This window comes from Columba livia, chromosome 1, assembly GCF_036013475.1.
Source record: "Columba livia isolate bColLiv1 breed racing homer chromosome 1, bColLiv1.pat.W.v2, whole genome shotgun sequence".
In the NCBI taxonomy this organism is placed as follows: Eukaryota; Metazoa; Chordata; class Aves; order Columbiformes; family Columbidae; genus Columba; species Columba livia.
This window is the reverse complement of record NC_088602.1, coordinates 163,111,184-163,137,182: the sequence shown is the minus strand read 5'-3', so window position 1 is coordinate 163,137,182 and position 25,999 is coordinate 163,111,184. Positions and strand designations below refer to the sequence as shown.

General features: G+C 34.8%; 1 protein-coding gene across 6 annotated transcripts in view; it reads left to right on the top strand.

Annotated features, from left to right (window-relative positions):
- Positions 1-1,747: 1,747 nt before the first annotated feature.
- MGAT4C (MGAT4 family member C) overlaps positions 1,748-25,999 on the top strand; it is a 400,149-nt gene continuing 375,897 nt past the window's right edge. For 5 of the 6 annotated variants that reach the window (XM_065041911.1, XM_065041901.1, XM_065041874.1 and 2 more), the window contains exon 1: positions 1,753-2,268. The gene's annotated coding sequence lies outside the window, so the exon portion shown is untranslated. Of the gene's footprint in view, positions 2,269-25,999 lie in introns of all 6 variants that reach the window. The other variant, XM_065041925.1, reaches the window with a different exon arrangement.

Here is a 25,999-nt window from a genome sequence, read left to right as displayed (position 1 = left end):
GCAAGCCGTTGAGAGATTTCTTGTTGAATAATTTAAGACACCTATAATTAAACTGAAATGAGATCTCTTAATCAGTTAAATTGTATTTATTTTGTAATGTAGGTATTTAATTGCTTTCCATACAAAATCAAGTTGTAGTTTTGTTGTGTTATTTTTATTTTAATACCAACCAATAAAATACAGACTTTTTTTTTTTTTGAATGTGTGATGTTTGCAGCTTTAAACGGAATTACCTGAGAAAACACAGCCAAACCCACCTCAAACTAAGCCTAAACGGAAACATTTTTGTTTGTTTTTGTTTGTTTGTTTTTAATTGTTTTATCATGATCTGTTTCCACAGAGAATATGTTAATATCAGTGGCTAGGACTGCAGCACATCTAGTCCCATCCATAACTAAGAAATGTGAGTGTCACAACACCAGAATCCTAGAGCAAGGCAGACTGAGAAACTTTTTAATCCCTCTAGAAATATATACTAATTTCAGGTACGCTTACCTGTGTTGCATTTACTGAACAACTGGGTCTCATCAAGTGCTTGAATATGCTCCAAGGAGTGGTTGTTGGGACAAAGGCCAAAGAAGCTTCTATTTAAAAGTTTTAAGCTGAATGCAATGTCTTCAGCATTGAACATGGAGGCTCTGTGGGGCTCCTGGTTTTACTGACATAACCCTAAAGGAAATCAGTTGATCATGCCTTTTCATTTTACCTGGTAACGATCTGCTAATGTGAGTGCACGTTTTACCTCTGGGGGGTAGGGAACAAAGTAAACCTCAACAGTTTTGTCCCAAAGATTTTCAGTCTTTTCATGCCTGTTTGATGAAATAGCAGTCTACCTCTCTTTCTTGGTAGTGTACTTATTCATCATACTCAGAATGCTCTAGAATTAAGCCTATATTCACATGTATTCAGCTGAATCTCTGTTTGTTTGCAGTTTAGGGTGAGGGCCTAAATTTCCATGATATTAACAATTCAGACCTGAGAAAGTTATTGGTGGTAGATATGAAGGATGTCAGAAACTTAGTTCAGTTGAAAGTAAAGAAAATATTTGCAGAAGTGCCTGTTTACTAAGCAGCATGACTGACACTGGCTCTTTGAAGTTCTTTTCTTAGAAAAAAAAAAATTGTATCCAAAATTTGAAAGAATAAAATAATAAACTTCATCTGTTATGTGTAATGATAACCTCCTGCGCTTGAGCTATCTATATAACAACTTTTTACATAACAGCTTGAAATGAGTGACTTTGTCAAAAGCTTTGTCACTAAACTGTTATCTAGAAAACTTCTGTTCTTTCTTCTCTATAAACTACTGCAATCAGAATGGTTCATAATTAAAGATAACAACCTGTTACAATTTTTTTTTAACAAAACTTTTTAGTGGTGTGGCAAAGCATCAGTGACTTTTTTTTGTTTTGATGATTATCTACTAAGGCTAACCATATTAATTGTTCAGAATTTTAGCTGTTCCTTCATTTTCTGTAATCAAGGGGAAAACACTGCCACTTTCTCTCCTGGAACATTCAAAATGAAGATAATGATAGGCATTAAAAGCAAAACAGAAAGAACAGGTTTTGGAAGAGTGATTTGAGTATAAGCAGTTAAGTTTGGGAAACTGAAAGTTTCCCCTACTTAGATTTTTGGGTACATCTGTATTATGAAATGCCCTGCCATTTATCAGCTTTAAAAGTTTGAGTATTTCTCTCAGATAGAAAAATGTAGGGTGGTGCTATGATTTTCTTTTCTTTTTTTTTTCTTTTTAAACCTGTGGCTTGAAAGAAAGTAACAGTGAGAATGAATTTCATGCTAGTAGACACTTTTAAGACTAGATTTAGCTGCAGTCGCATTAGCTTAGATAATGGGAGAATTTTTCTTCATTGAAAATGTTCCCTGTCGCTTAAGAAGAACTCACTGAGGCAGCCTGCCATCTAGCTTTTTCACAGCAAAATAGGCTTGCAGACTGCAGATGAGAGACTCGGGAGCAGAGACAATTTTAACTTAGCCATCCCTAATTTATCTCAAGCTTTTTCAATTCATCTTCACTGCTCTATGCACATTGGAACACCAGATTGTCAACCCCTGGGAACAGAATGCAACCAGGGATCTGGAGAGCTGTCACATCCTGAGAAATATTTAAATTGTGCTGATTTTCTTCTGGAGTGCTGAGCAGAGGGAATGAAACTCTCCATCAAGTCATAGCTTTGCGGGCAATAGATCAGAGGATACTGCCAGTTTTTCTAATGGATTATTGTTATCGGGCAGGTTCTTCCTGAAGGTATGTAGTTACTCTCTCAATTCATTACCCACACTATTTATCAGGTAATGATCTAATGAACTGGTAATCCAGATACATTAAGAAAAATGTTAACTAAGTAATCTGTATTGATTGAATGATGGCACTTTATTGCAGAATGTTTGCAGGTAAAATACTCTATCTACTTACTGTAGATATGTTGTGCCTACTGCCAAGTGCTTTGTCAGCAATCCCCCCAAGCAAAAAGCAATCTCTAACCTTTGAATAAAAAAAGCAAAAATCCATTGTGCTGAATATAACATTGCCACAAGTTGAGACTGACTGTCCAGAGAATGTTGTTTTTCTGAAACAATAAATAATGAAAAGCAAAATGATTTCAAATTTGTTATAGGTGAGTATTTAATTTGCAAAATATTTTCCAAATGTGGGTACAGTCAGAACTCCGCTTAAAGTACTACAAATTAATTGTGGAGTTAGATATTTTCTTGTTTGTTACAATGTTCCACCCTTTTGCATGGGGACTTAGGGTATTTGATACTCAAAATCTCTGATGTTAGATATGTAACAGAAGCCTGTTGTTGCATCTGTTCTGCCAGACTCCAGGAGCTTCTTAGTGAAGCATAAGGATTATATATCACAACAGGGGTTTTAAAAACACAATCTGTAAAGGAGAATTTCTTGCCTTTTAAACTTTCGTGTTTAAATAGGAGTTACAGCATCTGTCTCCTAATCTGAAATTCTTACTGCTTGTCTGTCAGTGTGGCTTGTGAGGCAGGCTGACCTAAAAATGAAAGCTCTCTAAATTGCAGAAGCAGCCAGACATTTTTGAACTGCTCCAAGCGCGGGAGTTGCTGCAGATATGGAAAAAGCTCTGCCACATTCAGGTTAAAGTCCTGGCCTTGTTTCATTCCTGAGTTGCCACTCTACCTGAGTACAAGCTCTGAGATCTGAACACAAAAAGACAGATGCACAGCTAAGCAAGAGTTAAGTCCTGTAAAAAAATAAAAATTCTTACCTGTAGCTTCTTGTCCAGTGCACTTGCTGTGCTGCTGTCATTCTACCCAGAGTAAATGATGTATGAGCCTATGTATGGTGTACTTGATAGCGCAGTGGATATGCTGAGCTGGATGTTTAGTTACAACTGACAGATGTTTGTAATATTTTTTACGATACTGCTGAAAAAAAATTAATATGAGAGTAATAGGTAAAAAAGATAGGGAAGAAGGAGATTTCAGAAGCCCACAAGGGTTAAAATCAGTGTGTCTGAGATAAGGGCATTTTCTAGGGTGTTTAACTTCCTCTATTTATGGAATATAATATTTTCAAGGCATTAATAATAAATTAAGGCAGTATATGTTGTTCCTGTATGCAAGACCTGAAAGTTCCTTTCCTCTAGAGCCTTGGAAAGGGTGAAGGAAAAGGAAGAGAGATGGATCCTGTCCCATTTCCAATGAACTCCGTTAAAAGTTCTTCCTCTCCTATGGACTTCAGAAAGAATGAGGCAAAGAGGCTTTCATTAAACTCTCCCTAGAGGCTCCTACCATCAGCAAGCTATTTTTTATAGGAAGTATGCATACTAGCTGTGTTTTTCCCAATCTCCCAAGCTTCTTGTTTAAGCACATAAAGCCCACTTAAAATGCTTCTGGATATCCATGGATATTTCAGAATTTTGTGCAATCACTTATGAGTGTCATAACCTGAGATGGTAATACGGGCATTTCTTATCATATGTTGTTCATATGAAAACATAAGTTTTCCAGATCAAATTCCGTTTTGTCTCCTTTGGGTCCAGTTGTATGTTTCCTTTTAAATGTTGGGTTATTTAAAATATTAGCTGATTAAATATATTTGTTTCTGATATTGGAGAGTAACCAATAGCAACATAACAATATCTTGGATTTTCTTTTCTTCAAAGTAAGATGAAACAAGACACATTAAAAAAATACTTAAATGGGAGGGTAATACTAAATAATAGGTAATAAATGAAGACTAACTTCATTGTGTTCTATCTTTACCTTCACATTGCTATTTTTCTTTTTATCTACCATACTGTGCAGTAATAGCTATTCCCTCTTCTCTTGATCTGTGGTGTGCCTATAGATTCTCTGATTTTCATCTGGAACTTTCTGCTGTCTTCTGAAATCCTTTTAGGCCATTAATGTAAATAACTGTATTGCAAAATGTAGTACAACATAAACAGATGAATCTGCTCTGGGAAGGAAGAAAACTTAAGTGCAAATTGTTATGGTGTTAAATTCATTCTATTTAAAGCATAGTTTTCTGACTGTCTTCCTTCCACTGATAGCCCTGTTCTACTGTTAGTTTACTATTCTGTCTTCTTTCCTACACTAACAATTAAGAAAAAAAAGGAATTGACAGCAGTACAGCAAACTTACCTATGTTGTTTGCCTTCTTCAGCAGTCCTTAGCCAGGACAATTTATCTCCTGTTCTCCACTTTGCCTGAGTAAGTAAGCCTAAGTGTTGACTGTATTCCTTCCTTAATATTTTCTTAGGTTCCACTTCTTTCTTTTCTGCGGTGTGCTGGACAAGTCATAAAATCAAAAGATTAAGTTTTACCTTCTTCTGCAGTGCTCTTGGTTTTCCCTTGCGCATATTTAACAGCCAACTGAGATTGGAGTTTATTCTTCTCCCAGATTAAGCCTCTAGAAGGTAGAAATACTATGCAGAACTTGGCGCAAAAAAGGCATCTGCTCACTTGTGTTATATTCTTCCTTCTTACTTGTTTTATATTGGGGAATGTTTTTGTGCTAACTATCCTAATTCTATACAGTGGATATAAATAATGTGGTTTGGAGACTTTTTTTGGTTAAAAAAAAAAAAAAAATCATGGCTGCTTGATGTTATCTGTTTTCTGAATTCTAACAGGTGACTACTGAAAAGAGAGCAAAGAAAAAGAAGGGCCTAGGGGCCTGTATGACAATAGGGTTTCCAATATAGGAATGAATGCTTTCTGGCAAAAACTGGATATTTCTAACATGAGGATGTGCTATGGCCTTATTTGTTTCTTCCTTTTATGTCTTTCTAGGTTTCAGAACTGTCTTATCACTATTGAGAGCATTTACGAAGTGTATTCTTTTGTTTCAAGTGTATCTTTTATGCAGACCATTAGGTAGGCAACACATTCAATTATGTAGCAACTCTGTTAAGACTTAAGTAGATCTAATGGCATGCAGCAAATATGTGTTTTCACACAACCTAATTTCATGATTTTGCGTAAGCAAGAGGGAAAGGATTGTTTCCCTGAGAATCAGATCTAATTATTGTAAAGCACATCAAGAAACAGGGGTGGAAGGAACATAAGAAGCTAGTTCACATTTGCAAAGCTGTCTTATTTTGGTTGAAATGCTTCAGCATGTTCTCGAACTGTGATCCAGCTTCTTAAACCATGGGATACTCTGCCTAGCTACAAGTCCAAGTCCAAGGCTTCACATAAGTCTTGTGATGTATTTTCCAGCCTCTTATTTCAGTCATGCAGAATATCTGAAATTTTAGTAGACACTGATACTTAGGCAACAGCTTAGATATTTGTTCATTTTTTAATGAATTTCTTTGTTCTATGGCTGACCTTAGTTTGATATATTTGAAGCAAAGCATTTTATTTTGAAAACCTTACAAAGATTTGAGGTTTTTTGTTGGTGCCCTTTGCCCCACACCTCACCCCTCCAAATGATATGAAACTGCATTTGAAAACCTGTAATATCTACTCTATAAACTTTCTGGAAAATCTCGATTTTAGAACAAGAAAACTTGAAGTCTTGTAAGCATATGGTTCAAGGATTATTTTAAGTTTTTATTGTAGATTTTAGTATTCTTCCTCCTTTCTATTCAGTAGAAAGTAAACGTGCCTCGAAAAGTAAGAATGGTATACCTTTAATATTTTCTTATGCTTTATCTTTCTTTTGTGTATTGCTGAAGGTGGAAGATATCCTGAAACATTCGCGGCTTATCGCTTCTTCTTGCCAATAAATACATATTGTTGTCTGCAGTAGGTTTTTTCAAGTGTAATTAAATATTTGGTTTGATTGGGCAGCTTCAACATTGCTTAATTCAGTCATTACAATTGATGTCTCATATAGAGAGATAAATAACATTCTTGAAGAAACTATAGTAATGTATCTTGTTCTGTCATTTAATGTCCAGTTTACCTCTTTCTTGCACCACTGGAAGTCACTACATGGAAGGCAACAGAATAAATGAGAGTAGAATCAGGCTTATGTTTAATTAAGTATCGCTATTTGCCCGTACACATCAATAAGTGTGAAGTTCCTTTCTTAAACTGTGTCTATCAGTAAGGCTTTGAAGGGTAGATTTTTTATTTGGGCATAAAAATGCTTCTGTTTTCCTCTTCCAGATGTTGCTGAAGCCTAGCAACACTTTTCAGCTGCCCATAGCTTCTCAAATTTGGAAAGCTGTTTCATCAGATGAACAACTTCTGTTTCAAATAATTTTGAAGAATTGTTCTTATTCTTGATTTGATGCCCCAAATTTTCATTATTTTAGGAGTATGAAATAGATGCATTTTATATGGGTATTACTTGGGATACACTTCTAAGATGTGTTGTCATTACACACATTTAATTAAAGAAAAATCAGGTTCTAATTTGGCTGCTTTTTGAGTAGCAATTAACATTAAGAAAGCTTGGCAAGCATGCATATTTTAACACGAAGCAAGAAGCATTTCTAATTTATGTTTTTGAATGTGTAGAACGTTACTGTATAAGTAATGATGGAAGAGTTCTCTGTAAAATCAAAGTATGCCCTGAATCAAGGAGGAGTTCATAACTGTCCTTAGTTAAGCTTTATGTTTTTTTCCAGTATTTGCTCTTATCCTTTTTGCTCAACTTTCATTTGTCTGGTTGAACTTTTCTGGTACTGTATAACAAGAGTGAGAGAAACTAAAATTTAAGAGTCTCTACTTTCCAAGCTGTTATAATTGAGGAAATACAGGGAGCAGTATGCTCTCTCCAGCTATTTGTTCATATACTGATAGGAGTAACAGAAGTTAACAAGTTATTTTATCTGTCTTCTGCTTGTGAAGTCATGAAGAAAATAGACATTGCAAAACTGAGTAGATTAAAAAAAAAAAGAAAAAGTCAGATTCTCAAAATATTTGAATACTCTCAGAAAAAATATTTTGGTCTGTTTTCTGTATTCTTTATTCCCAGGAGCATCAATAGATCCATTTCAATTAATGTAGCACAGTCTCTGAAACTTAGGAATTATTTTTAGCAGTTTGAAAACACTGAAATGTCACTCCTGTATCTGGCCTTCTTTGCTGAGCAGTTGATTCAGTGCTCATCCACTCCCTGCTATGTAGAAGTTGATATTCTCCTTCTTGCTGTAGTCCATATTAACCATCATATAATATGTTTTCCTATTGTTTCTTGTAGGAAGTGAGGGTGTGCTTGAGCATGATGCAACAGGTGAGCCAATTTAGCATCTTGCCAACTCTGAAGGGATGTCATGCTACATCCTTCCCTCTTCTGGAGAGGCTTTCCAGCAGCTTTGAACCTGGAGCTTGCCAAACCCCTCAATGAGCCCTTCTAAGCACAACTGTGATGGAAAGCTAACTCAGCAGAAAAAAATGCATAGTTTTCCACTAATTTAGTAATATGAATTATGTCAGCTAAGGACCTAATGAATCTGAGACTTGGACACATCAGGAAAAGTCCAGGGTGACTGAGGCTGTTAGAGGAATGGGTGGAAAGTTTTTCTCCTTTTTGCTGCAGTACAGTACTAGATTACAACAGCTATAACATTTAACCTCACCTTTAAACTACCTTTCACCCTTTGTATGTCTCCCTTACCTCCTGTCAAAAAGTGTCAGTTGAGGAAAAGCGAGATCTCTGCTCACTTTCAGAGAAGGTCTTATTGCTCTGGTGTGTGTCTCCTTGGGGAAAAGCAGCCTGGGAGCCAAACAGGGAGACTGAAATCACTTACAGCTTAGAAGTCTTCCTTGCAGTGAAAACATCCACTGCAAAACAAGTCAAAGTGGTAAGTCAATAAGGATCTCTCAGAACCAGCTGTGTAGTCTATTAGGTCTAGTTAAACAAGGCCTAAATCTGATCAGTTTTACAAAAATGGAAAAATATGCTTACATACTCAATAGGGAATATTTAAGATTTTCTTCTTTATATTTCTTTTTTTTTTTTTTTCCTTTCTTGTTGCAAGTTGTTTTCCAAAACCTTTTCAGGTTGTTCGCCTTTTTTTTTTTTTTTTTTTTTTTAGTTTTGGGTCTGGCTGTGCCCACCCCTTCAAAGCCCTGGGGTTTGTTTGCTTTAATTGTTTCCAAGTCATTACTCTGTGTGTTGCTACATCTTAATCTTCAGCTTTATCAGAAGCACCTTTTTTTTTTTTTTTTCTATGTATTCAAACAAAACATAGTTCTTGAATGGAAATCCTACCTAATTCAGTAAAATAGAATCACACAATAGCTGAGGTGGAAAGGTACCTCTGGAAGTTATATGGTCCACCTCCCTTACTCAAAGGTCACCTAGAGTCAGGTGTTCAGCACCACATCCAGTCGGTTTTTTAATATCTCCAAGAATGGATGCTCCACAATTGCTCTGGGCAGCCTGTGCTGGTTCTCAGCCAGACTCACAATAAAAAGAGTCTTTCAAAGGGAACATTTCGTGTTTCAGTTAGTGCACATTTCCTCTGGTCCTGTCACTGGACACCACTTAAAAAAGCCTGTCTCCATCATCTTTGCATCCTCCCTTCAGCTATTTATACACTTTGGTAAGACCCCCTTGAGCCTCCTCTTTTTCAGGCTAAACAGTCTCAGCACTCTCAGGCTTTTCTCATAGGAGAGATGGTCTAATCCCTTCATTATCTTTGTAGCTTAGTAGTTGGATTCTCTCCAGATTGTTGGTGTCTCTCTTGCACTGGAGAGCCTAGAACCGTACACAGCACTTCAGATGCAGCTTCACCAGTGCTGAGTATAGGCGAAGGGTCACCACCTTCAATCTTCTGTCAATTCTTTGCGTAAAGCAACCTGGAACCAACTCTTCTTTGCATTAAAGGCACATTACTGGCTCATAATCAACTCCCCGGTCCTTTTCTACCAAGCTGCTTTTTGGCTGGCTAGCCCCCACCATGTATAGTTGCATGGGGTTGCTCTTCCTTAGGTACATGACTTTGCACTTCTCCTTAGTGAAATGAATAATGTATTGTTTAAAAAGATTCTAGAACCTGCTTTGTTTTTATTTACCTCAAACTGTTTGGGGTAATGTTGTTTATTTTGTTTTATTAAATCAGGACCTTATGCTTTGCCACAACTGCATGAGGGAAGGTTTGACAGGATATTAGAAAGCAATTATTTACCAAGAGGGTGACCAAACATTGGAACAGGCATCCTTGAGAGGTGGTCAATGTCTCAGTGTTTAAGAGGCATTTGGACAATGCCCTTAATAACATGTTTTAACTTTTGATCAGCCCTGAATTGATCAGGTTGTTAGACTAGGTGATTGTTGTAGGTCACTTCCAACTGAAATAGTTCTATTCTGTTCTATTCTGTTCTATTCTATTCTATTCTATTCTATTCTATTCTATTCTATTCTATTCCTGTTCTGATGTAAAAATGCAGAAATGATCTGATGACTGCACTTGTTGGTGAGAAAGAAGAATTAAATTAATGGGAAAGCTATTGAATTCGACATCTTTGGTTAAACTGAAAGAAGGTTAATATAGTGCAATTTTAGATTTTGGACAATGAACAAAACTATGTAAAATATATTTAACTTGAGATGACATCTGAATAAAGTCTGTGATCTAAAGTCTTGTGCAAGGGAATGATGCAAAACTTAAGAACAGTGAACAAGTGAGGGACTCCTATAAGGAATACCTCCATTGTGGTTGTGATATCAAGGGGTTTATAAACCATCAATTTGCCCCTTAAAATTCTGAGTTGCCAAGGTGGTGGCAAGAATTTAGTAACTGATGAGGACCTAGTGATCTAAGTGGTAATATTATCTCAGCAGAAGCCAATATAGGAAATTAAGTGTCTCAAATCTGTCAGCATTTTTGGATTATACTGCACTTAAAAGACAATCTATAGATGGCATGTACTGAAGGAAAGGAGGAAACAAGACTGATGGTACTCCAGCATGCAACTGTCAGTCTGTCTTGACTGATTGGTTGTTCTGCTATGTTAAATTATAATGTATTCTTCTATTTTTCCATTACTGAGAAAATTTGTCATTATTTTATTGGTTTAGATACTTCATTTGAGTGCTTAAAAGTCTCAAGTATTAGGCAAATGAGACTTGATATTTTAGCTTTCCTGGTTTCTGAGTGGAAAATAAAGCTGATATACACATGTATTGTAAATATATTTAGTTGAAAGTCAGCATTAATCATGAGGCATTGACTGCAAAAGGGTTATCCCCAAAACCGCTTGCTTACCTTTCTTCTGAATAGAATTACTGTGCTACCTTAAGGGGAAAAGGTACAGTGATTTATTATTGGAATGTAGCTTATTCATAAAAGGTTGACTGTACTGAAAGTGAAATTAAGTGTATGAGCCAGGATATTTGCAACAAGTTTAAAGCATCTCTTGTTTCCTTAGCCAAGTGAATAACATTTTAAGACCACAGAAGACAAAAGGCTATATTCATGTTTATATGTATATATATGAGAGCCTCTTATTGTTGTTATACTAATAATATTTTGTTATTATATTAATGATATGTATTGTTATTAATATATTAGAATCTAAATCCTAATAGAAAAGTGTTTTAAAAATAAAAATTAAGCATTTTGGAATTAGGCGTGATGGAAAATGCAAGAAATAGTAACTCCAGTCAGATAGTATGTTTCAAATCTTTGTGCACTGAATGGTTCTTGAACTAATGAGATTATTCTATTTTTCCTGTAGTTGCCAAAAACAGCTTAATATTTAGTATGTGGTGTTATATGCTTTCTCATGTTACTTACATGATGGATCCATCCTCCTGAGGACAAATGTAAAACACAACACACTTTTCTTTTGAGTGATAATACATATGGTGATACTCTGAAGGACACTTTAGTATAAAACAAAAGTTTCATCTTCCCTAGGCATCTCTGAATTGGCTACTATTAGAACTGTTTAAATTGCATACAATTTTATTTTGTTCTTATGATGCGTTTGTATATTTTAGTAGCATTACTCTGCCATCACTGGCTTTGACATTTTATTTCACTACTTGCAAATGCAACTACAAACTACATATTGCAAACATCATAAAGTTCTATGAAGATACCAAGTGGAACTTAATATACAAATCGACATCATTTTGTTGGTTGCTTTCTTTAGTTTACTATTATTTGAAAAAAATAAATTAGCAGGAAGAAAAACTGAATTCTTATTTGAACTTGAAATTACCTGGGTATATAGAAGTGGCAATGGCATATTTTGTCATATTGATTTTGAGTAAATGTTGGTAGACAACCATACTTACATAAAAAGTTCATATTCCATACTGAAAGCATCTTTGCATGTCTGAAATGAAAAAGGAATTATAAAAGAAGATATGGATAGAAACACAGATAAACCAATGAGCAGAAATGTTGAACACATAGCAACATTCCTTCTAGTGCGTTTTTTCATAATGATCTTGGTAGAGAAAACTGTCAGGATGGATGGGCTGAACAATAAAGAGCAAGTGATTGTGTTTTGAGATGATAAATATAATTTACTGGATTTGATGCATTAATTCAAAATAAAAGCACTGCAAAAAATACATCTAATGGTATTAGAATGGCAGACTTCCAGGTCACGTTGGGGAAATACTTGGCTTCTGTGTGCAATAAGGTAGTCTTCTAAGTACATACAGATGAAATCTATTAATTCTTTCTTAGAAATAAATGTGATAAAATATTCTGTATTGATAAAGTCATAAGCAAACCCAGTGCCCAGGAAAGATAAAACAAAGTTATCTAAAAAATTATTAATCCATAATTCCATGTAGGTATCTGACTTTTCTTTTGTACAAAATCTGCAGGATGTCTTTTCAAATTCTGTATTTCTATGAACACAGGAAGGTAAACTATTGATTTCTAATAGCTTGAAGCTTCCCAGCCTTAGGGGTATTTTAGCTGAGAGAATGAATTTTTCTTGTGAGTATCACCCCTACCTATAATAAGAGACCCATACAAGACACTCACTAGCACTAGATCTTCTTTATGTTAGCTTTGTTCCATAACCAGGGATTTCTGTAGGTCCCTTACCTGTTCTGTGGTAAGGATTTAAATTTTTCAGTGTTGTCAGATGGTCTAACTGAATCTCAGGAATGCATAGCTGATATGCTGTACCCATTTCCATCCACAGGTACAAGTTATGCACGGAAATACACATTTGGTTCAATGCCGAGAGTGAGCTTCAAATGAAATCTGCATTATCCAAGGAATACACACACAAGGGCTCATAAAGAGAACAATGCAATACTTTGGAAGGCCTTCAAAAGCATTTTAGTTTTCAGTTTTGTATTTTTTCTTTTAATTTTTATGTTAGCTGCAATATAAAACATTATTTCATCATCAAGTGAAAATGTATTTGGCTAAAAAACAGAAAAGCATAAATTCTGAACTTTACCAGTTTGTCATGCCAAATTGAAGTAGCTTATCAACTTGAAATCTTATTCTTACTGATTGAATTATTAATGTGAAACACTCTGTCTCATTTAAAAAAAAAAAATAATTACAAATTTAACACATGGAATTGGTAATGTGCATGCAATATCTTGATGTATTTTGTTTTCAAGTGAACTTTTTTCAATACCTACAAATTTTATAAACTATTAGTGCATGTTCTCTGCCTTTTTACTTCATCTTATACTCCATTATTGTCTAAAAATTTTTAAAAAAAGAACCACAAAAAAGTGACCAAAGTAGACTTGCTTCTTATGTTAAATGACAAGGTTTTTTGTGTGTATGTTTATGAGTAGATGTAGAGAGATAGACAGAACAATGAAAAATACTATTTTGAGACAAAAAAAAGAATAGACTTTGATCCTGAAATAGGAGATTTTAACTTAATTTGAAATCAGTTTGAAGATCCATGACATTCTTATGTATACAATTAAAAATTCCTCTATCTTCTGTAAGCTTTGCACATAAATACTAACGAAACTATCTGAAACATAAGACACTCTATTTGGCAATTAAAATACTGTTTAGTGGTGCTTGGGTTAGTATTTTGACATTGAGAGATAACTATTTTGTATAATGGACTGAAGAAAGAGAATTTATTTTACCTCTCAAAGATCTCTAGTATAGTTTATAAAAAAGTACAAACAGCCTATTTTGTGAACACAAAAACTATGCTTATCTGCCTGAACAATTATTTTTCTCAGAAGTGGTTATATGCCTCACTGTACATTTTTGGGAGCCAGGAATAAGACCCAGATATAATTTTCTGGATAACAATGTTTACCTTTTCCATAGAAACCCTCTTTTGCAAAAGACAGGATGAAATAATTTCTTAAATATGAACGATTTCTACCTTTCAGTGTAAGATTAATTAAATTCTAACTGGTCTATTTCAAGTAACACTTCTCTGCCTGTTTTCCCTTCTCCTCCATATTTGCCCCATTTCTTCCTTGGATCACAGTTCAACAACCTGCATGTCAAAAATGCTGGGCTAAGCAGCTTCCTTCCTCTCTCAGTTCTTTCCTGACACTGATATTGGAGAAAGAGATATATAGCTGGCGACATGTCTAACTGGAAAATACAAAAGAAAAAGTGCCTTTCTAAAATATTTTCCATTCGCATTTGAGCTTGTGGGATAATTGCTTTGGAATCTTAGGCTGTGTAATTAACCTTTCTGTTCACCACTCTTTTTCTCTCACTGTAGCGGGTGTTTAAAGGGGCACTGATTGAAAGCCCTGTAGCCTTTGTAAGGGTTTCTCCTGCTGAATGCAAGGGCTAGTTGTCAGAAACCACAGTGAGGCATCACACTTCAGTTTTTAATGTAGCACAGTGTAACCAGGAGCAACCTCATTTTAGCAGCATGGAGGTCAGTGTGGACACTCTCCAGAAGGTGAGATGGTTACCATCCAAATTTGCATGGAGTTCCATGTCACAGCTTAAATTGCTACTGGTTGCCTTTGGGTACCGGTGCTCCACACTGCAATCTCACTGTAAGCCTATTTAGTATTGCACATCCTTGATGCTGCAGCCTTGCTATTGGCCCCTTGGTCTCCAAAGGAATTCTTAAAAATGAGTGGTGAGGTAGTGTAAATGTGTCCTGCAGCTTGCTTAGTGCTCTGCTTACTCTATGGAGACAGACACTAATATTCTGGCCATTCCTGCCACCACTGTAGTCAAGTGGCATATTTTAATTGAGCAAAATTCCCTTTAAGTTTCTTGCCCTGAAAATGTTCTGTTCATACCACAATCTTGCATGAGTATTTCTTATTCAGTAGGAGCTTGATTACTGAAACAGTAGGTTCACTCGTAGGTTTAATGATGACGAGTGCTGCTTAAAAACCAAGTTATGTGTTTCAGTAATGCACATATTTATCAACTGAGATATATACTATTCCCAGACTGTTGACGTGTATAGTGACTGTTTTAATGAAAGAAGTTTGTGTAATATGAAAGGAATGCAGGTGTGGTATGGTTTAACCAATTAGCAGAGAAGAAAACAAAAATATCCTCTTCCTGTAGTTACTTGACCCAATTGTTCCACATGACGTTGTTGGAGATGATGGATATTTAATACTAAATAGGTGCTCTGGTTTGTATGCTGAAATATTACCTCATCACTTACAGAATTTTGTTATAGAACTGATCTATTACATTACTTTGTCTTATTGTGTCAAGTTGAATTGACTCACAATGGGAACTATATAATATGATGTGACAGCCTGTAATTTGCCACAATTTGGCATAATGTAATTTAGCAGGTCAGAAATGTAAAACAAACAAAACATTGTCCGAGATGAAATTCATGCTGCACGTTTAGGCAATTGTGAAAATAAAGTTTACCAGAAAGTAGAATAGAAATATATCTCACATGATGGGGATTTCACTAGAAATATTCCCTATACAACACGGTAGAATTGTTTAAGCAAAAGAAACCTTGGAGCTGATGAATACTTAGTCTCCCTGAGAATGGGTCTAAGGAATACCTTGAACTGATGTCATTTTCCTCGAAGTCCATTCAGAATACAGCACAGTAGCCTAGGGCCTGGCTTTACAGTAACATTTTAGCACACTGCATGTCAACCTTACTTCCCAAATCATTAACATAGGTATGTTAGTGATCAAGCTTACATAGAAAAAATGTCTTTACATGTAGGAATTAATGTACTCATCTTACAGCTTTGTATCTGATCATTAAGTCAAGACAGTTATGTATATAACATGAAATCCCTGGCAGCTGGAACTGACAGTATCAGGCAGGTGTCACCAGCAATATGAAAAGCTGATTGACAGAAACTTCATTACTTTATTAGGGGCTTAGTTTTGCTTACTCCAAGTAACCCCTTCTTATCAGCCTCAGATACTTACTGGGGCATAAAGCCCTGGGGACTACAGAAAAAGAAGATGAACAAATGAACAAGGTGAACGACAGAAAAAAGATAAAGTTTTTTTTTTTTTTTTTTAGACTGTCCATACAAATGGGAGAGAAACTATGCTTCAAATAAAGCAAGAGAAAATCATACATGTTATTTCAAGTGATCTTTGACAAAATTACCAAGCTAAAGGTATATGAAATAATCTAAAATTGAAATTCATGCTGATCTTTGAGATGCAGCAATCTTCTAGCCTTGCTACAACACGAATGTTCATAATGGCCAATCAAAGAGTAATATATGAAAAAGTACTAAATACTAACAATCCAGGACAAGATTGTGTTTTTAAAGATGTATTGTAAAAGTTATTTATTTGAGATGTAAAAATGAAAAATCTAACTTTATAAAGATTTCATATCATACATTGTTGAATAGTACTGAGATTCTTGATAACCACTCCTTTCGATACATCTCACTGTATTTTATTGGAGAGAGTTTCTGGAAGAAACAAAACATTTCAGAAATTTTTGTTCTTTTTAATATTCAGATATATTTTGATTCTTCTACCTATTCAGTTAAGTAATTTATGATAATTCAATGACTTAAGAAAGAAGATATATTAAAGCAAAGTTTGTATGTTTTTATCAGCCCACAGATTGTCTTGCTTATTTGGGATGAGCTAAACTCACAGTAGGCAAGAACTACCTCTGATTTTTAAAAATATCTGTTTCTAGGAAGCTGATAAATTTGAAACTTTATACTTGTCCTTGTATTTTGCATGAAGCTGCATCACAACAGCATCTTCTAATTAATGACATGAGGGTGTACATGAAGGAAATAGCCATCCTGGTTACCTGTATCTTCTAGATATTTTTGAAAGACTGATAGCACAATAACCTTAGTTTAGCCATAGCATGGCCCAGCTCTGACTGGTGAGGTTAAGTCAAATGTGCTCCAGATATCCTTCCTGTCTAAACTGATGATGATCCTGTGAGTCTATGTAATAAAATTATTTGAGCATGCGTAGAAGTTGAAAAGACTGCATACACAAAGAAGCAGTACTGCAGAATCACAGAGTGACTGAGGTTGGCAAGAACCTCTGCAGATGATTTGGTCCAGCCCTCATGACCAAAGCATGGACTGGGAAACCCAGAACTGGACCCCACACTCCAAGTGTGTCTCAGCTGGGCTGAAGAGAGGGAAAGGTTTACTTCCCTCAACCTGCTGGCCATACTCTGCTTAATGCATCACAGGATGTTCTTGGAATTTGCTGCAAGGGCACACTGCTGATTTATGATCAGTTTGTTCACCGGTGCTTCCAGGGCTTTCTCTGCAAAGCTGATTCTTAGCTAGTTGACCACCATTGTATATTGGTGCCTGATGTTGTTCCTCCCCAGGTGCAAGACTTGGCATTTTCTTTTGTGGAACTTCGTGAGGCTCCTGTCTGTATGTTTCTCCAGCCTGTCAAGGTCCCTCTGGATGGCAGTGTACTTATCTCATGCATCCTTGTTATTCTGCTCACTTTTGTATCATCTATGAACTTGTTGAAGGTACGCTCTGTCCCATTGTCCAGGTCATTAATGAAGAAGTTAAAAAAAATTGGCCTTGTTTTGTCCAGTAATGACTGAAAGCATGTCTAACTAGTAAAGACCAAAGTGAATAAGGTGTTGGGTACCTCAGTCTTTCCCATGTTCTTTGTCACCAGTTCTCCTGCTCTGACCAGCAACAGGCCTGCATTTTCCCTTGTCTTCCTTTTGCTGATGATAGATATGTAAAAATCCTTCCTGTTGCCCTGGATGTGTCTCACCGGGTTCACGAGTTCAGGTGAACTTTGGCTTTCCTAACACCATTTCTTGCATTTTGGACAGTGTCTTTATATTCCTTCTGGTGACCAGGCCTTGCTTTCACTTCTTGTATGCTTCCTATTTATGTTTAAGTTTTGTTAAGATCTCCTTATTCAACAGTAAAGGTCTGCTGTCACCTTTTCTTGCCTGCCATTTCTGGTGTGAGAGAATAGACAATTTTGGAGCTTGGAAGAGCTGATCTTTGAGAATCAGCTGTCTATGTGATGTAGATTCATTTTATATGCTAGCTGTTAGCTAATAGACAGCTTTCTCAAAATATTTACTTTTTCCTTTGACTCAGAATATTCTTAGAATAATACTAAACAGTGGCATAAAGTAGAGAAAAGGACTATTTAAAAAGATATTGACTCCCTTGCAAGCAATGACAAATTATAATCAGCTGACATCACATGCAGAATCGTGACTTTCTTAGCTAAACAAAAAGCTTTCTATAAAGCCTTCCTTTGTCAAGTTTCTGCCTGTCTTAAAAGTAATAACTGATTCTGGTAAACAGCAGAAAAATTCTGGGTAACGACAGCAGCAATATATAAGGTCTCTGATGCTAGAATCCATCTGACAATAGAAAATGTCATTATTAAATTTAAAAAGAGTGTGAAATTGTCTTTTTCTAGAAAGATCTTGATATTTAAGACTTTATTTAGGAAGAAAAAAAGACCCACAACAAAGCATGTTCCAAGCACAAATAATTTTATTACCTTGTCACAAGTGTTTACTTGCTCCTACATGTAAATTCAGTACATGCTCTTTGTAGCGTATATTTGTAGAATTGTCATAGTCTTTGGTACTTCTTCCACCATCAAACAACAAAATAATTTTTATGTAACCTAATACATCAATATTCTGTCTTCCTTTTAATTACTTTTGTCCAAATTCCTACCTAAATGTCCAGTGTTTTCATAGCAAGTATGAAAGCAGGTGCTAAGTTAGGTGCCAGTACAAAGAGAACCACCATGGAGTTTGAAAGTATTCTGTCCATTAATGCCCATCCAACCTGTGGCTAGAGGCTCAGACATAGATAGCCTTATCGAGTTACTTGGGCACTCTGGGGCAGAGGAGAGCCAGAATGTTCACAGAATCACAGAATCACAGAATTTTACCCACTTTTCTCAGTCAGACTTTTCAGTCTACGACAGTATGTCACATCTCTTAGTAAATACATTCAAGCTACTATGTTCACTTGAAAGTTTTATAGCACCGTTGCCATTTTACTTTTGTCTCAGCCTTGCATATTCTACAACTGTGACTGTTAAAAAGGAGTTCTGAACCTGTTTTTTTCTTGAAGTTTTTATTTTTTTTTCTTAACACCAAAAATTATTTTTGTATAGTGTTTGAACTTGCTCTGAGGGAAAATTTGTTTCCATTTACAATTATATCCATAGTAGAGAAGCTATTAAACCCTTGGTTAGAAATGTATCAGATGAAAAAATTATTTTCGGTCTTACTGTATTGTCATACTGCTAACGTCTACACTTTAGAAAATATTTTCTTCCCAGAATGACTTCTATTAATTTGGATACATCTGAATTTAAATTCTTATCATCTCCTGGGTTCACTATCTTTTCCAGGTTGTTTGTTTTTGTTTTGTTTTCTATTTATTTATTATTATAATTACTGATCTACCTTCTGAGAAAATGAGAATTCAATATTAATACTATGTCTAAATTGATATTATTTACACAACATTCTTCCTATATGCTGCAATAATAAGAATTTTGTTATTTTAAGCAATTCCTGAGGGACAGTATATCAGTAAACCTGTTATTTTTGGTGGTGGCTAAGTTTTAAAAACCGTTCCAGAGTTTGTAAATGTTACCATGATTCATAGACTCAGTTTTCATTAACTAACTGCATGCTATGTTATGAGAAAGAGCTGACCGTGAAAATAAATCAAGGCCAGATCAAGGAAAAAACAAAATTATAACAACCTTGCAACCTAAAATAATTCTACTAGAATTGCATGGATCTGTTACGTTTTTATGTTTCAGATAAGTTTATAGGCAAGTCAATAACATGAAATTGTACATAAGGTCTGTGTTCCTGCTTCACAGAATCCAAATGGTAGTAGCACTTAGGTTACATTTTAAAGTATTTCTGCTCATTCAGTATCCTAAAATGTAAATACTTGATTAGAAAAGGCAAAAATGGCATGTTATCGATTATTCTGTGACACTGATAGATGGTCTAACTGCCTAGCCTGCTCATTCACAATTTGTTGTATATGTGTTTTTTGCTTAAAATGATGTAGTCAAGCAGCAGAGAGGAAGGCTCCCTGGTCATATTCCTGTGACTGAGGCACTTTGAACAGGAGTAATATTTCATACAGGAGAAACGTCTCCTTCCTTGAGAACTCACAGCACTTAGCTGAGGAGAGCTTCTGGAATGTAATGTGAGACAGACAGTCCTGGAAAAGCCAACAAAAAGAAAGCCTGCAGGGTAGTTTTTCACCTAGTAAGTCACAAACAGGGGAAAGTATTTTCTTGGAACTCCCAGTGGGATTACATGGAAACTTTCTTCCTTGTAAAACAAATGAAGTTGTGGGAATGAAAAGAAAGAATCATGGGGAGGACATTTCCACCTCCGAACTGTTGGAGAGGGTAGAATTACTTCTCGGGTGTTTTATTTAATATCTTATCCGGGAGATCTAAGTTTCTTCTCTCTACAAATTTATTTTCTTCAATATCAGGGTTTTTTTCTGTGGTTTGACAAAACCTAATTTCAGAGTTTAGAAACCTTTCATTGTATTTTGTCTAGCTTATATAAAGAAAAAAGAGGGGGTAGGGTGAATTTGCTCATCATAAATTTGTGGCTGACTCATAATTCCATCACAAATGCATGGAAAATTGTATTTTCTGGACTATTTGTTCAGTGTTACTCACAAACGGCCAAACTGTGAATGTCTGTTTACATGGAACAGACTTTTAAGCAGTGCATGTGCAGGAAACATTCTCCTGACTTGCAAGTTATCTGAACAATGAAGTAATTGTTCTCTTCCACAGTCAAATAAAAAAAAGGTCTTGGTTATGATAAGATGACTCAAAAGTCTTCCAGTTGATGCGTCTTTAATCTGAATAACACGAAGAACTGAAGACTTTTGTTCATACCCTTGTTAGTTAGGAACTTCTCCATAGTGTTTCCAGGATTCACACAAAAGTGTGAATATTGACTTTATGTGTCTGGTTCAAAGTGAATAAAAAAACTATGTTTTTTTAATGAATTTAGTCTTGCCCCAAAGACTAATGAAAGGAACAGGCACCAAAATATGAGTGTTTTAAGATGACTTTGTGCTGTTAGATATAATTTGAAAGGTGACAAAGATGGATAAGGGAACATGAAAATCATGTAGAAGAAAGTTTATGCACATGCTTTAGCAAAAAACAGTGACAAAACCTTTGCCACTGAAAGAAAATAAGAGTATTTCAGGATGAAAATGTTACCAAACCAGTACTTTTTGTGCACAAAAGAGGAATATTTTTCCTTCATTTATTTAAAAATAAAACTACTAGGAGAGATGTGTGTTTATATATTATGTATATGACCCCTTCATAAGCACTGAAAGCGTGTAAGAGAACTCTTTTTGCATTACCTTTTTGCATGATTGTTTTTGATTTCTTCTTTAATCTTTTGATCTTTAACAGTTAATGCTCAAGTTCTCACTGCAGAAAAGTAGCTATTTAGAGAATGTGATTCAGCCCATGGATCATGGATGTAGGTTTTCAGAAATCTAAATGTCAGACTGAAAAATACAGCAAAACTCCTCCCAGAATTTCCATGGTCAAGATTCTGTGAAGACAGACGGTTTAAAAGACTCGAAATTACAAGTACAGTATGATGTTAGGTATAACTTTATAATCAATACTAGTCTAAGAGATAATTTGAGGTTTCAATCTGCAGAACTACTTCCATTTCAAAATATTGGAAAAAAATATTTTGCTGTTAAGATAAGAATCAGTTTCTATAGGTAATCTCTAAAGTAATAATTTCAGTGGAGAAAAGTTGCTCAAAAATAAGGGGTAAGTTTGCAGAATGAGCTACAGTTCTTCAGTCTGGCTTTTTAAAGTGCACTTTCTTATTCGAAATTGCCTCATTTCAAGATTAGATCTAAGTAGAGGACTGATACCTGTAAAAAGGTTTTAAAAAATTTGTGGTTCACATGCATGGAGCTAGCAAATACTTCTGATATGCTTTGAGGATCTTGAGAAATATCCTTATGACTCAGATTTGAAGAATTATGAATATGTCTGTCTTCATAACTTTTTCAGACTAACAGCACTGACAATTAGGTAAAAGCTTTTGCCATATACAAAAAAATGCAGGTTACATTTATGTTTCTCTTATCTTGCTTGAATGTTGAGTACTTTGTCTCTCAATTTAGATTAAAGCAAAGTCGTGAATCTAAACTAGTCTGTCTTTTTGGTTTTCCCTTGATACAAAAATCTGGTGAAATGAACAAAATAGAAGAATTTTAAATTTTCACATAAAGTATATAAAAGACTTTTTAAAGTCGTATGATTCATTTTCTTAGTAAATGGAGGAATGATATACATTTTAAAATTGTATTTCCTTTCCCTAATGTCTCATACTTTCATTGTAATAGTGTCCATTGTTGTTCTTTCTCTTAGCTTTCACATACAGCATTTTCCAAGCTGTAAACAACTACAATTTCCATGGAAATAACAAAATCTATGGTTGTTGAACACCTTTGAAAATATATGTAGTTGTTAAACAGAACATTTAGTTTTACAGGAATTTTTATCAAGATTCCTGAAGCTTCAGCCATGAGTTGATGCACTTTACTGTAAATGTATGTAGTAACTACATCTCTGTAACTAGTTTAAGACAGAAATTCCACAAATTCCTTTAAAATATGTTCATTTTGAGTTCTTTCTTAACCAGATGTATCCCATTGTTTCACTGTAGGTTTTTTCCAGTGCTACTGTTTCTTTAGAATGATACCTCTTTTTTTTACTAAGTTTGTTTGTTTTTCATTCTGGTATATGTTATTTTTTTGTTCTCACAATATGCAATTACTTAATTCCCTGTAGTGGATACAATGTAATACAGTGTAGAACTGTTGAAATAAACATTTGAAACAAGACAAGTCTGTCATACCCTTCTCAACAGACCTGTTATCACATTAAATTGTAAATCTTGTACTATTACTCTGTGATGTTATCTGTTTCTAATATACTTTGACAGTTAAAAAGTGCTGAAGAAAAATCTGAATTTCAAGCTTTGAAGTAGTTGGAATATGTAAAAATGAACACTCCAACTAAAAGTGCTGAAGAGAATTCTACAAACCTAGGATTTCATGGTTTCACTGACACTCTGATCAAAAAGCTTTTTTCTAGACTTTGGTTCCTTGCCTGGGGAAACTGGGAAGTGTGAGTTTAATTTAAAAAAAAAAAAAAAAAAAGAAAAAAGCAAACATACAAATCTCAGATTTGCAATAAGTATCGTTCAAGTGGAATTTGACAGAAATAAGAACTAAAATGGGGAGCTTTTAAAATTATCTAACAAAGGTAGGTTTCCTGCACCCACCTAGACATGTAATAATACTGAATAACAGAAAATGAGAAGAGATACAGGAATTATAATAAAAAACTCTGTCACTATCTATCCTGTTCATTTGGCAGTTCTTGAAAAAGAGTGATATGAGAAAGAAATGTCAGAGTAATACACACAGATGAAAAAGCCTCCTGTATTGCCAAGAGGCTATAAGGTCATGGACCTGGAGGTAATGGAAAATAGATTCTAAACAATTTCTTTTTACATTGTCAGCTGTAAAATCGGATAGCAAAAGAGAAAGGGAAAAGAATAATAAACCCAATTTGTTTGGATTTCATTTAGAAAAGTCTTATAAATTGGGCTATCAGCTTTTTTACTATTATTTTATGTCTCGATGTTTTGCTTAACGATAGATTAAAGATAGAAAGTATGAAAGAAGGAACCTGACTTGCCAACAAAGCATCACCATGCTTGAGTTTATGGTTAGATAGCCAATTATGATAGTGTTCCAAATCATCCAGTAGCATGTAGTGAGAATGTCAAGCTGAGTCATTATCTTCAGGTTTTCTTTCCTCATCTTTTTCACTCTGAACCCATTCCACTTCTTTATATTATATTTGTATTTTTCAAATGCCCAGTAATTGAATCTAACAAAGGATTTTATCTTAGTTCTATGTCCTCATTAAGGTTGCATTATAGCTATATAAAAATCTTAATTAAAAATGAAACAAAATGAAATCCTCAAGAAATGTGCAGAACAAGTTGAAGAAAACAGATGAAAAAAAAAAATATCTGGAATTCCTTTGAGTCTATTTTTGTTTATATTTAAACAGATTCCAAGTAAGAATCTATTTATTTTGGCAAATATTGAAAATATTTATAAATAATTAAAATTTACAAAGCAGTCACCAACCATCTGAAATTTCTTTATTCCAGCTGATCCCATTTTCTACCTAGTTCTCTTTCAGTCTCTCATCTCACCTTCTTTTTTTAAATGAGCAGTCATTTACTTATGTTTTCTGCAAAATGTGAATGAATGCTGGTATTTTTAAATGGGCCATGAAACAATACGCCTGTTTATACTTATCTATTGAGAATTCTTATTCTGTGAATAACTTCCCCCTCCCCGCCCCCCCCCCAATAGATTTGATGTTGCATTTGGAGAAATAAATAGCAATTATATACTTTACACTTTTTAAGATTAAATAGTCTTTTTTTCTTCCCCAAATCCTTTTCTACTTCCACATATCATATGAAATAGAATTTAGCCTCCTTTTTATACCACAGTGATCACACAGAACCCTTAATTTAGCTAGGAGAAGACTGATAACTGCAAATCAATGAACTTATTGTATGTTAAATTAGAATTGACTGTAGATTTTTTTTTCCTTTGGGTATCAGACTTCTTATTTGCTTGACAAAAGAAAATTCTGTTCTGCCATAAAATACTAAGATGTATTCTTCTTCAAGAGAAAGAATGTCAGACAGTGGTGTATTTTATTTCTGTAGTACCATAGCAAAGAAGTTACAATACTTTTCAAGTTTTCTTTGTCATATTACATTGACTGGCTTCTGCAAGTGAAAAAAATCTAATATACCTTTGCATTTGACATAACATACTTGCTTTAATTTCTCCCTTTATTTTTTTTTCATTTAGTTTTGGTAAGATAAAACAAATAACTAATAACTTAAGTAATAACTTAATTTCTCTTCAGTCTTGCAATTTTCTTGCGTATGTTTGTACCTGCAGTATGCAGTCTTCAAATCAAAATTGCTAGTAAAGACAGTTTCTATTTTCAAGAGACTTTCACATGTTCTCACGACATTTTAAACGTTCCGAATTGTGCCCTTGAGTGCTTCTGCTTTTTTCCTCTTTTTCTCTTCTCCTACTCCAACTACCACCATACCTACTTATACAAAGACTTAGTCTGCAGTCTCTAATCTTCTAAATCATCAGTTTGATCTCTAATATGCCCTGAAGCTGTTACTGGTGAACATATGTACAGATGGCCAAGGGGACTGTGGTCTGCACTGTGATAAAGGTTAGATGTCCTTTCAGACCTGATGCTTAGCTTTCCTTACCACTGATATGTGAGGAGTAAGACGCACCTTTACCTTCTCCTGTCATGGATTTGGATTAGAATGAGGGATATAGCCAGATATGAGACCTATGAAGTGCTTCCATGTCCCACAAAAGCTAACCATTTGAAACTAGTATACCACTAAATAAATGTAGTCAATAATATTTTCCTATGTACTTTTCTGCTGAGTAGCTATCATTAATTGGTCTTCTTGCATTAGTGAATAGGATGAATGTATGAGGCAGAATATTAATTTGGGTCAGATATTTCTATTTATCATTAGAAAGTCAATAGAGTTATCAACATTTGCAAGAAACATAGGGCATTTCTGCCACACGTTTCTGTTTTCTCATACCTGAATACAGTTAATACAGGAAATTATTATATAGATTGCACATCTACAAGTTGTCCCTGACTGTAGCTGATCTTTCATGTTTTATGAAACTATTAGGAGAAAAGAGATTTTTCTAATAGAAACGGTTAAGAGCAACTGAGATTCTGGCAATACATTTTTACAAAGTTTTTGAATATATGAAGCAATTTCTAAGGAAAAATTTATCACTGCCTCATTAATAAAAAATAGGGCAATTGGGATTGATACCATAATTAAAAATGTTGTAGACTCCAAGGACCTTTTTGAAGAATTAAGTATCAGAAATCAGACCTGGAGAAGTAACCAAGACAGATCCAGTACTTTTAAAGAGTGTTTTTCATTATTGATGTTAAATCTTGGTTCTGCAATGTTGGATATAGGTATATAAGGACTGGACCTTTCAGAGA